At 41.6% G+C, this 13,581-nt stretch overlaps 1 protein-coding gene across 3 annotated transcripts in view; it reads right to left on the bottom strand.

Moving 5' to 3' along the window:
* Positions 1 to 13,344, bottom strand: part of LOC114046259 (tumor necrosis factor receptor superfamily member EDAR) — a 118,710-nt gene extending 105,366 nt beyond the window's left edge. Inside the window, exon 1 of one of the 3 annotated variants that reach the window (XM_027866542.1) lies at positions 13,148 to 13,344. The gene's annotated coding sequence lies outside the window, so the exon portion shown is untranslated. Of the gene's footprint in view, positions 1 to 12,895; positions 12,960 to 13,147 lie in introns of those variants that run through there. The other 2 variants (XM_027866541.1, XM_027866540.1) reach the window with 2 other exon arrangements.
* Between the last annotated feature and the right edge of the window lie 237 nt (positions 13,345 to 13,581).

Here is a 13,581-nt window from a genome sequence, read left to right as displayed (position 1 = left end):
CCCATTTAATTACTTATGCCAACCCGTGATATAGTGAAACTTAGATGGGGAAGTCATGTTGTGGAAGGGATAACTGTACCACCTTTCCAGCCATATACATTATTCCTTTCACATTTCCTACAAAATGACTTTTTTATTTTTCATATCTCACTCATCTCTGTGCCTTTGCACTGGCTATCCCCATTCTTGGAATACACTTCTTCCTCACCGTGGCCTCTTAGAATCCTTAATCTCCTTCAAGATCCAGCTCAAGCACCCCCTCTTAGACCAAGCCTATTCTGATTTGCCAGCTGCTAATGCTCCCCATCCCACCACACACACACACACACACACACACACACACACACACACACACACACACACACTGTCTTTCTTCTGGATATAACTGTACATGTACAAATTGATTCTACAAATACAGTGTAAGCTTCTTGAGGGCAGGGATTAACTTTTCACAGTGGTAGATGGGCAAATCATCTGAAACTTCTAGTCCTAGAGGACTATTACCATCACCCTTAAAGGATAGTTGCCTGGGTTATATAGCTCGTGTGTGTCAGAGGCAATACTTGAACCCAGGTTTTCCATCCTCCATTGTTGTTCATCTATCCATTATTCCATACTACTTTTCACCTTATATACTGTAGGCTCTTAATAAACATGTTTGTTGAATTGAATTACAGTTTGAATTTGAGACAGAACTTCCAGGTGGAAATGTTCCAGTAGGAAATATAGGAGTTGAATTCTTTCTGAAGTTCTCAAAAAATTCTGGCAAGTGAAAAATTCTCTGGGCTTTAATGTCTTTATCTTCAAGATGAAGATCGATACGGCTGTATTACCTCTGAAGCCCCTCTTGGCTCAAATCTATGATGCCATGAAATGTAGTGAAATGTTGTTTTCAAGACTTATCCCCAAAACTTCCATTTCTTTTTTAATCTTTTTTTGGGGGGGGAGGCGATTGGGGTTAAGTGACTTGCCCAGGGTAATTTGAACTCAGGTCCTCCTGACTCCAGGGCTTGTGTTCTATCCACCTAGCTGCCCCCCAAACTTCCATTTCTAGGTATGTCCTAGGAGTAGAGACATGATTTGTGGCCAGGTCCATACTCTTTCTTTCTCTGCTTGCAAGGACTTCTAGGAGCATGAGTTATACTCACACAGCCTTCAAAAAGCCAGGATCACCTCCTTACCATGATCAGGCACTAGAGGAGATCAATGGAGGAATTTGTGGCTCCTCTATCTATGTCTGAGTAGTAATGTAGCCTAATGGGTAGGGTTTGTGTCAGGAAGTCAGGAAGATGGGGTTTAAGTCCCACTGCTGACACATACTGGCTATATGATAGGGGGCAAGTCACTTAATCTCTTAGTATCCTCGGTACAGCACTCTCAAAGACTCTAAGATGTGCATTTGCATTGGTTAGAGGAAATTTCTTCACTGACAGTTCCTTATGATGCTGAAATCATAATTCTGGAATCTAGACATATGTGTACATATATAATGTGTATATGTATATGTACATGTTTAGGCATATACTGGTTTGAGGTTAGTTCCCTATCCACTGTCAAATATCTCATTATTCTTAATATTGAGACCAGGGTTCAAATCCTGCTTTTGAATTTATTGGCTGTGATATGCTGGGTAAGCCACTAAACTCAGTGCTCTAGGCAGCTCTATAAGAGTATAATTTATGTAGAAGGTGGAAACCTGTATGATTAGAGGGAATTTCCTTATGTAAGGATTTCAGATATCAAAAGAAGGGAAATCAAAGATCCAGCCCCTATCCCTATCAAAATTTAAAATCTATACTACGTACAGATATAGGGATTTCATTGGCATACTTCCAAGTGAGGAAACTCCACCTTTGAATGCAGGTTGGCACCTTCTCTCCAACTTACAGACTTAGGGATTAGCCTGTATATATATTTAATATTTATTCCAGGATCATACTTTGTGATACTTTGCAAACAAGTTCCCATCTTTTGATGGTTGTATTTCTTTGGAATGTTGATTGAGGAATGTTAGCCACTCAGAACTTTAAAGTCAAATTTTAAATGAGAGGATTCTGAACGCTGCCTAATTCTAAAATTGTAATTCAAATGATCGCTCACTCAACAGCATTGTCCACTTACCACTGAAGCGGATAATAAAGCCAGTGTTACCCTGGAAATTTTCCTGAGAGCCAGGATCCCCAATGCCAGGAAATACCACGGACAACACCCTGTCTAATTCTCTGACTTGACTGCACTTGATTCCCATTGTAGTCACCATCCCACAATGGGGCAGTGCACTCATCCTGTCTTAGGGCTGAGGAGGGAGGCTGTAACCATGGAGATACGGAGGGAGGGAGAGGGAGAGAGAGAGAGAGAGAGAGAGAGAGAGAGAGAGAGAGAGAGAGAGTGAGAGAGAGAGAGAGAGAGAGAGAACCCAGGAAGCACAAGAAGGGAGACAGCAAAGGAACCAACTCATGGCCCTTCCCAATTACACATTCAACGACAGTCATTCTAAGAGGACCACTGCCCCAGGATATTTTTCCTTCCCAGTTGGAAGACTGCCCCAGTTCTCCAGAATTTCCAGAATGACGAGCCAATTTATGAAACATTCTCTGTCTCTGTCTCTCTTTATCTTTCTCTGCCTCTGCCTATCTCTCCCAATTCTGCCACTTTAATAGCTATACAACTGAGGTCAAGTGGTGTAACCTTTCTGAATATAAGTTTCTTCATTTGTAAGAAGGCAAATAATACTTATACAGCATACATGTCAGTGATATCACAAAGAAGGTGATTTTTAAAACTACTCTATGTAAGAGGGAGTTCTATATAGAAGGGAGCTGTTATTGAGAATGTTGTAGATAGAAGTCACAATTTAGATGGGAGGTTGGACTAGATGAACACTAGAGACCTTTCCAATCTTAATCTGTGAATTGATGACTTTAGCCATGACCGTCTCAAGGGCAGAGGCTCTCACTCTCCAGATGGTACTAGCCTCCACAAAGCCAGACTCAAACTGAAAAGAGGGTTTCACAGAATGCTAGAACATGGCATAGCAAATACAGGCAGGCTAGTCCATCCCTGTATCCAGAGTGAACAATCAGAAACTAGTCTCCTGACCTTACCATGCCTTTCCAGTACCTCTTGTTCGTGCCCAACTCTGCCATGTCCCATTTGGGATCTCATTACTGGCCTCAGTAGTGTAGGCATATTTCTGAGGATGAAAGTGATTTGTTATTCAGAAATAGTCAGATTCTTCCAATCTCCAGAAATGGTCTTGCCATTGCTACTCTAGTTATTATCACCTTTGCAGATGACATTAAAAGAGGAGTTAGAGAAGTACCCTCTTTCCCTCCCTACCCTTCCATCCCTGCAAAATTCCTCCCTCCACTCCAGCTCCTCACAGCTGCAGCTGAAGCTAATGAATCTGGATGCTAGCCAGTGTACAGATAGACCAAATTCATATGTATTGTAGAACTTAGCCCCTTAGTAAGAAAATTTACCAAATTGTGTATTAATTTGTGTACTTTTCCCTCATCCCCTTCCTTCCTGAAAGTGATCTTGACACACCCAGCTCTGATCTCTCCCTTAACCCATGTCCCCTCAGCACTTCATTTATAGCCAATGTTAATTTTCATTTGTTCTTTCTATCATCTTGTTTGCCTCATGAGGATTTGTTCTTCCTCCGCTGGACTATAAACTCCTTGAGGGCAGGGGCTATGTTTTCTCACCTTCCTGAATTTCTTCAGTGTACAGGTCACAATGGATCAATAAATGTTGTTGACTAATGAGGGAACCACCTTGGGAGGGCTGAGATGGTGCCAAGCCCCCAGATGAAAGGAGGCTTCTAACAAACCATTCCACCAAATTCAGGACTGTCCCACTCTTGACGTCCTTGACAAGAAAATATCAATGGGGAACAAACACTGGCAGGAAGGATTGCCATCCCTAGTAATGCCCATCTCTCCAGAGGCCAATGTTTCTATTTAATTGGTGTCTTCAGGAGGAAAATAGTCAGTCCTTGGGGAGGAGAGAAAGCAGAATCTGCCAATGCCTCCTCACTGTTTATTATGTAAACACACAGAAGATTTCATATTCTACCGTTCTTGGTTTTGCAATCTTTGCAAAAATAAATATTTGTCTTCAAAAGCAACAACTATGATAATCATCAGTGTAGCCTTCTCCTGCTATGCTGCTTTATACACACTGACATCAAATGAATAGAGTTGGATAGATGTGTGTGGTCTGTTTGGATAATGATTTTCATGTGGAAACCTCTAGCTGAAAGACCACTGGCACTAATGGAGGAGAAAGTTTGGTCTCGCTCCTTGTTTTCAGAGATGACGAATGATCCAAGATCCCAAATTTCCTTTACAGGTCAGTCATTTGCTATTTTTTTTCTTATTTTATAGAAAGGTGATTGTTACCCTGGGTAAGACACTAAACCTTTCCTTTGCCTCAGTTTCCCCAGCAAATAAAGATGTAAGATGTACTTACTCAGTAATCCCTTGAAGAAAGGTACAAAAGGAGAGCAAAATAACTGAAAAATATATAATAATACTGGTGTTGGGGAGAACTTCTCTCTTTCAAATGACCATAGATAGAGCATTAATCAGAGCGGGAAAATACTAGCAATAAAAATATATTACAAGTTAGTTTCATTGTGGGGGATAGGGATTGAATTTATGATTTCAATGATATTGAGAAGTCCCAGGTGAGGAAACACTTTCTACCAATGCAGAAGAGCACCTCTCTGCAATTTATAGCATGAGAGTGTTGCCTAGACAGTAGAGGGCTCAAAAAGCTTCCCTGCAACACTTGTGAGTGTGGCCCAAACCAGATGAAAATACAATTGAGAAATCATTAACAAAATAAATAAAAATAGGACATAGATAATGCTAATCGTCAGTTTTCTAAGTCAATATGTGCCCTCCGGTTTCTATTTGAGTCTGACATTACTGGCCTAGAACTCATAAGTGATTTATTTGCCCAGAGCAACAGACAATCATTCTGTGTCAGAGGCAGGATTTGAACCCAGGCCTTCCTGACCTAAAGGCAGGCTCTCTATTTATGATGCTACACCTGCCTCTTTATGTCCCTCTTCTATTAAACTTTAGGGGCAACTAGATGGTACAGTGGACAGAGTGCCTGACCTGCAGTCAGGAGGAGCAGAATTCAAATCTAGCCTCAGAAACTTACTTGGGCAAATCACAATCCTATTTGCCTCAATTTCCTCATCTGTAAAATGATAAGGAAATGGCAAATCACTCTAGTATCTTTGCCAAGAAAACCCCAAATGGGGTCATGGAAAATTAGATATAACTGAAAATGACTCCACAACAAAAATCAGACTTTTATTTCTGTTTCTGAAAATGTTATTTGACCCAGGCTTCCTTTACATTTTTATAGCTTTTCTAAAGTATAGGTGTGGTCCTATCACTCCCTTACTCAGTAAACTGCATAGCTCCCTTTTTCTTCTAGGATCAAATGTTAGCTTTTCTATTTACCATTTAAGGTCATTCACAACCTGGCCCCAACCTATCTCTCCAAACTTGTTATATGTAACAGTCCTGAGCCTTGAGGCAGGAAAACCCAAGTTCAAATGAGGTCTTAGTCACTAGTGCTGTGTAACCCTGGGCAAGTCACTTAACATATGTTTGCCTTGGTTTCCTCAGCTGTAAAATGAGGATAATAACAGCACCTACTTTGAAGAGTTGTTGTGAGAATGGAAAAAGATAATATTTGCAAAGCACTTAGTATGGTTGCCTGGAACATACATAGCAACTATATTTTCATAAGTTCAACAGCATATAGTTGATGCTATATAAATGCTTATTCCCTTCAGCCCCTCCCCCCCTTCCTACACCCTGTTGTCCATCCCAAACCTCCTCTGACACAATGCTCTATTTTGTTCCTCCATGCTTCTGATTGGCTATCCACTATGCCTGGAATGCACTTCTACCTCATCCCTCTTTCTTAGAATCTCCTGTTTCCTTCAGGACTCAGCTCAAATATCTTCTCTTATATGAATTCTTTCCTGATCTTTCCCCCTACCTTGACTCCTGGTACCTTCTCTTCTCAAATTCTGCACATGGCTCACATTTCTATAGCTCTGTATAGTTTTAGTTTACTTTCTTCATGTGCAGGTAAGCTTTTGAAGGGGAAAGGACTGTCTTGTTATTGTATCTCGAGCATCATCACAGTGCCTGGCACATATCAGGCTTAACAAATGCTTATTGATTGAATTGGTTTGGGCCAAGGAGATGTGTTATGATGGAGTTCTTTTGCATTTGACTTACTATCTGTGATTTTTATTAAATATGCAAAGGATCCCTTCAGGAGAAAACCACATTCTTGCAAATCTAACAGTGCAGAGATGATTTGCTCTCATTACAAATTCGACTCTTAGAAAAGCTGTTATTGCTAGAATCTATTGGCTATCCTTCTTTAAGAAATGCTTCAGTTCTGTAGAATATGGAGTGTCTAAACAACTACATCCCCAACGTGTACTTTCTGATTTATTTTTTTTCATTATGGTCAGGAAGTATAAGCAGTAGCTGTTACAAGTGCAACCCAAAACAATATTAAGGACTAAATCTTAAGAAAATACACTTTAAGAGCCCTCCAAGGTGCCTTTATAAAAGCTCCACGCCTTTCTATTTTTTTTTTAAGAATTAAAAACCAAAGTTAATATTATACATGGATACAGAAGCTCAGTACCAATCTTACCTATCTAGGTACATAAAATAGGTTATCCCAGGAAATATTTGCATTACATCCCAAACCCCTAAAAGCCCCATAAACGTGGCTGGCCATCTTGTCCAAGGTCAGTAGCACTATCATGAACTTTGGATCAATGAATCCAAACTTCTGATTCTTCTCTGATGACTTATTTATGCACCTTTCCAATAGCAAGACACAGCCATTCATTTTCATGGTCCCCAGAGACCACCCATCTCTTTTTATGGGTTGTCTGCAGAATCTAATAGCAATGTGTGCCCAGAGAAGCCAAGTCCCTGTTTAGAGAGATTCTCTGCTAACTCCATAAAATACCTACTGCAATTGAGAACAACATGTTGGCATGCCAAATTGGGTGCTAAATTGATCTCTAAATTAGTTCCATGATGGCACACCCAGTAAAAGAGGCTTTTTAAAACATTTAGCGAAACACGCTGTCTGCACTTGGATGAATGCTTCTCTGCTCATCAAAATGCAGCTTCCTCCCAATTGGGAAGAGGATGCTGCTGCTTCTGATGCCGACTTTTCCTCTCTTCTTCAATTTTCGCCAGTTGAGCTCTTAATCAAGTGGAAATGAATAGCATGCCAAGCCTCTACCCAGGGCTTGGTGAGGCAGATGGTGGTACAGTGAAGAAAGCACTGGGACCTAGTCAGGAAGACCTGAGTTCAAATCTGGCCTCAGACACTAACTAGCTGTGTGACCCTAGGCAAGTCACATAACCCTGTTTGCCTCAGTTTCTTCACCTCAAAAATGGGAATAAGAATAGCACCTATCTCCCAAGGTTGGCATAAGGATCAAATGAGATAATAATATTTGTTTAAAAAAAGTGTTTAGTACAGTGTCTGACACAGAGTAGACACCATATAAATGCTTTACCCCTCCCCAGTGACATTCATTCTTGTAAACTCTTAACTGTTTTTCTTTTGTGCATGTTATTCTATTGACTCAGAATTCAATTAAGCAAGCATTTATTAAACCTACCACATGCCAGGCACTGGACTAGGTACAGTTTGAAAACGAACTTAAAATGTATTGACAAGTTTTAATTCTAGGTTTACAAATAGACCTAGAAATATTCAGAAACACTACTCCATGCCCCTCCCCAAACTGGATTCATCACCTGATGACCATCTTTCTCTTAAAAAATATCTCTGAACTTGGTTAGGTTGATCTTTAGCTGACAGAAGTATGGCTGGACCCATGCTCAAGGCCAGGATCTGCTAGAGCTGGGGCTCCAATGTCATCATCACGAGACTCTCAGAATTTCAGAGTTGGAAGGGATCTCATTGGTAATCTAGTCCAAAGCAAATATCACAAGAATCCCCACATGCCTAACAAATATTCGTTGAAGACCTCTGAGAAAAGAACCAACTCCTTCATTTCACAAATGAGGAAACTGAGGTCTAGGGACATTTTAAGCAGTTTACCCCAGCATCACACAGTTACTTAAGGAAAGGGGCTGGGGTTTGAATCTGTAACCTTTTAGCAGGAAGTCTGTGATGTCTTCTCACTCTTGTTCTTAAAGCAAATGAGAGATACCTAAGAGATTGCTGGAGGTTTAACAAGAAGATGTGGCAATGAATGGTCTCATATTTATTTAAATAGTCACCTGTCATTTTCCATTTGATGTTTATGCTTATGTGTTTAAGCTTTCTGTGTTTCTCAAGAAGAGGGCATTGGATTAGATGACTTCTGAGATCTATGATCCTATGGCTATGATGCTAATTTTTAAATTTATTAACATTGTACTGTCATCTTATCTTACAGTTAAATTGGTTGTTGCTGTTGGCGGGAGGGTGGAGCAGGATTACATCTCTAGTATAAAGAGCGCAGGATTTAGAGTCAGAAGACCAGGATTTGAATCCCATCTCTGTCCTTTAACTGCCTGTGTGAGCTCAGTCTAGTATTTTCAACTCTCTGGGCCTGAATTTCCACATCTATAAAATGAGAGGTTTGGACTGATGAACTCTAAGTTCCCTTCTAGCTCTAAATCTATAATCCTATGATCTTCTATACGTCTACACAAGATTTTTAAGCTTTGCATATTTGGTGGCATATTGTCATTTTCATAGTACAAAATGTAAATATATATGCAAGAAATCTTAGAACCTCCACTTGGATTTCAAGACTACTGCTTTGATTCTTCTTAGTATTAGTGGTAGCTTTGTTATTATTGTTGTTACACTTACAGCTCATTTCATCACTGACTCACTGGGAAAAATAACAATCTGCAAGACAGAGAAGGGATTTATTAGCTTGTAAAGCGAATTGTTGATGAAATGCAGGATGTCTATCATGGCTGTGGTATCTCTCCACAAATGCAACACCCTCTGTAGGGATCTTTATCGTTGTTACCTATTACGGAGTAATTTGATTTGTAGGAAATGGAGAACAAAAGCATTCCTGGTTAGCTACATATGCAAATCTCCACATAAGGAGGTATCAGAGGAGGGGTAGCAGGCAGGCAGGCAGTAGCTGCTGGAATAGATGGTGGTGGCCTCAGGCTCTGATAATACTGAGGCAGCTGTGCCTCTCTGAAGCCAAAAAGGAGATTTTGCATCCTCAGGCATGTGACTGTCGAGAAACGTTAAATGCCTCCAATTGTGACTGCAAAAACCCAAGAGGTACACAGCTGACAGCTGGAATCTGTGTGTTTGTTTACTCTGGGGACCTTGGTGGTCTGGTACCTACTCTCAGCTGGGCCATCAGAAAGAGCAAGGGACCCTACTTCAACCCTGAGAGCTAGCTGAGTCAGAGGCATTTTCACACAGTCTTCCTGCACGGGCTTAACCAATCCTTGACAATGTTTTGAGACTCCAGAGAGCAACATCGATGAGGTGAAAGAAAAAAAGTCAATTCTTAGTTGTTATTGTTGTTGCTGTATTCTGTTAACAAAAGACGGGTTGCTTGGACTACAGCCCACAAGTCATCCCAAAACCTTATTTTACTTTGCTAGCTTCAGCCTTCTTTCTTACCAGACCTTTCATCAAGATGGCTCACGAGGGTAAAAAACCTACCATTTTTCCAGAGACTTGTGCCTTTCCCTTGAAGGTTCCTTTGAATCTACTCTGAGCTTTGGAAGGGATTGAGCAGACATCTTGCCCAACCAATTCACAAAGGAATGGTTAAAGCTTCCCAAGGAGGGTGAACCCCTCACCTCTCAAGGCAACTCGTTTCAGGTTCTATTTTCCCTTACTCTATTCTTTTAAAGAAAGACTCAGTAGAGAGAGGTGTAAACTGGACTGAAGGTAACCAACTGGAGAGGATGAGATATCTAAACACTGAACCTCTTACTTAAAATAGGGAATTGGGTCTGGTCTCCCCTACACCTATTAGCCTAATGAAGTATGATTATGACACACAAATTAACTATGATATTGGAGGGGATGAAATCTCTCAGATAGACCATGCAATAGCTGCCAAGATAGAGAACGGGATAGATGTCTTCTGTGATACTGGCAGAGAAAAGGACCCAAGGGCAAAGGTGGTGTGCAGGGTATGTTCCTTGAAGTCAGGAAGAGAACAGCAGGAAAACAGAATGGGAGGTAAATGAGCCACTTAGCAGTGGGGCTGGGTTCCAAAAATCAATCATGTTTATGTCTGCACTGTTTGAATTTCAGATTTGGTTGATTCTTTGAAGTTAGGAGCTTGTGCATTTTCCTTAGCATAAATTCCATTCTTTGTTAACCACAGGACTTACCTGGACCTGGGACTGGGAGTCAGGTGACCAAGGTTCCATTGGCCCTTTCAGGAAGGTATCTGTCTATGGTCTCTTCCTTCATCAATCTGCCCTTGACCAGAAGGACAGCAAAACATTTTGCTACAAGGCTCACTGATGGCCTGTGGGCAATTTGGTTATCCTCAAGCCATCAGGGAGCCTTAGCTGTGCTGTTTGTGAAACGGGCCTCAGCGCATAACACTGTGGTGGCGGGAAGGACAAGCTAAGTTCCATTCTCAGGCTTTGTGAATCTTGACTATTGGGAAAATGACAATGGTACTTGATTTTTGTCTATATATTGAAACCTTGCCCTCCCCTACCTCTTTACTTTTATGTTGAGATGACTAGTATTGCTAAAGAAATATGAGAGTGAATCACTGGTGGGTTTCCCCAGATAGGCTGTTCCCAAGGAGTATTTTCTACAATGCAAACTTACAGGAACCAGTGGCGAGGGCAGAGGTCTGTAAAGGGCAAGATGATGTGTGCTCTAGGAAGTAAAGCAGATTGTTGCCAAAGTTCTCAAAATTTCTCACTGCCTCATCACTGGAAAGGAGTGTAAACACTCATGAGAATCGTGACAAGCTGTGATTTTCCACACTTGATGACAATTTCTCCTTCTGCTGGACTTAGTAAATTGTATATTCAAGTGCTCAAGTTGTTATGATTTGGCGTTCTTAGACAATGACAAGCAAGAAACCCAAACTAAATATTCTTGACCTTAATCATTTGAATTGACTTCTTCCCACTCCCTAAAACTCACTACCTTTTTCACATTTTAGATTTGCTATCATTTGTCTGATTCTTAGATTACTTATCAAAGAAGGATCACAAGAGGTCTAGTTTCATTTTTATTTTGCTATATTCCCCTGTCCTCCACACTTTTCATGTCAGCAATACATTCCTATGTCTAGCTTAAATCCAGATGATTTCATCATTCTATGACTGACCAGATCTTTACTTCTTTACATGTTTTTCTTGGTCTCTTGGTATCTCTGTCTTTCTCAGTCTTTCTCTGTGTCTGTCTCTCTCTATCTCTATCTCTGTCTCTCTCTCCACCATTCCTTCAATTTCTGTATCTGCTTCTAATTTGGCTTTGGGCATTAAATGAACATAATGCATTGTAGGCCAGGGAATATCTATAATATGAAATGTCATCTCTTTTGATGGGGTTTTATTTTGGGGGCTCAATTGGCATTTTCTTCTCAAATTTCCCTGGTCTTTAGTACCTGGGTCCTTTAATATGATACTAAAGAGAGACATTTGGTAGTAAGAAAATGCCTCTATCCCTCCGAGTTCAAATCTGACTCTTCATCATGGGATATGAGCTACTCTGTTTTGGGGTTCTAGAAATGAAATATCAAGTCTTTGCTCAAAACTGGTTCTCACTTCTGGGAACAGCTAGATAGAAACACAGGGTCACCAGGAATTAGAGCTGCAAGATACCTTGGAAAACTTAATCCAACCCAGTCATTTTACATGGGAAACCAAGATACAGGGAAGTGACTCCCAAGTTCACACAGGTAAGTAAGCATCAGAGCTGATGTGCAAAGCTAGATTTCACAGAAACATAGATTTATAGCTGGAAGGGACCTTGGGGGTCATCTAGTCTGACCTCATCATTTTACTCATTTAGCTCAAAGATGTGTAATGGTTTGTTTAATGAGGTGGTAATAAGGGGCAGAACCAGGATTCAAAATTAGGTTCTCTGAGGGGCCCAGTGCCTTCCCTTCTTATCAAATGAGATAACATATGTAAAGTGCTTGGCAAACTTTAAAGCAAAAAAAAAAAAATATTTATGGATAAAGCTCTGGCCTTGAAGTCAGGAGGACCTGAGTTCAAATCCAACCTCAGACACTTGACACTTACTAGCTGTGTGACCCTGGGCAAGTCACTTAACCCTGATTGCCTCATCAAAAAATAAAAAAACCAAACCAAAAAACCAAACTTTAAAGCACAATATAAATGCTACCTACCTACCTACCTACTACTACTCCTACTACTACCACCACCACCACCACCACCACTATTACTACTGCTGCTACCACCACCACCACTACCACCACCACCACTACCACTACTACTGCTGCTACTACCACCATCACTACTACTGCTGCTGCTACTACTACTACCATCACCACCACCACCACCACCCCTCCTCCTTACTACTACTACTACTACTACTACTACTACTACTACTACTATCACCCTCCTAAGACTTTAGAGCACACTGATAACTTGTTAGTTTTCTTCAAAACCTCACCTTGGAGAGACCTGTAGGTGTTGGGGATGTTTGTTGATTGGTTTTATGAAAGAAACAGACCAACTGTCCTAACAACTTCCCTCTCAGAAGGAGCCAGCTTCTTCCTAAGTCTCCTTTGCAGGGGCTCTTGGGAGGCACCCTTTGTTTTTAGTAACCAAAGTGCTAGAAGCCAGTTAGGCACATGCAAAGTTTGGCTTACCCTTTAAACCTGCAATCGAGGTAGGAATTTGGGTTTCTGGTATTTTCCCCAAAACAAAGACGGGATCTTGAGTCTCAAAGCCCCGAGCAGGGACGCACAGTGCTAGGTACGGCTTGTTCAAACAAAACGAAAAAATGAGATGCATTTCAAAAATGTGCACTTGGGCTCTTTCTTTCTCCCTGACAGACAGCCCTGTCTCTTCCCGGTGGAGGACTTGAGCAAACTGCGTCCCAAGCAAAGACCCACGCTTACCTGGCACTGATGGCCGGTTCCAAGCAAGCGTCCCTCAGTAGGCAGCTCGGTCTGACTGGAAGGAGAGCGCCAGCAAAGGTCCCGCTTCTCTTGGGGTACCAGGTTTCGGCAGTCCTGAGCTGCAAACGCCCAGCTCCCGGAGCCGGTCGCCACACTGTCACTCCCTGCAGGGTCTCTCAGAGCCCCCAGGGACCGGAGGCACAGCGCACCACCGCCTCTGGGGTCAGCTCGGCGCTGGCGCTCTTGGTAGTTTCAAAAGATTTCCCGGGAACTCTTCCTTCACTGCCTACTGTCCTGTCGGAGAGTTTGGAAAAGTCGTGTGCGAGCGAGGGGCTTTCCTTCACGGCAAACTCACCTGCACCACCTAGAGGTCTCTCCCAGCAATGGAGAAGAAAGCAAAACCCTCTTTCTCCCAGCCTTTTTGCAAGTTCACT

Source organism: Vombatus ursinus, unplaced genomic scaffold (assembly GCF_900497805.2).
Source record: "Vombatus ursinus unplaced genomic scaffold, bare-nosed wombat genome assembly UNPS02014781.1, whole genome shotgun sequence".
In the NCBI taxonomy this organism is placed as follows: Eukaryota; Metazoa; Chordata; class Mammalia; order Diprotodontia; family Vombatidae; genus Vombatus; species Vombatus ursinus.
This window is presented reverse-complemented; position numbering and strand designations above follow the sequence as displayed.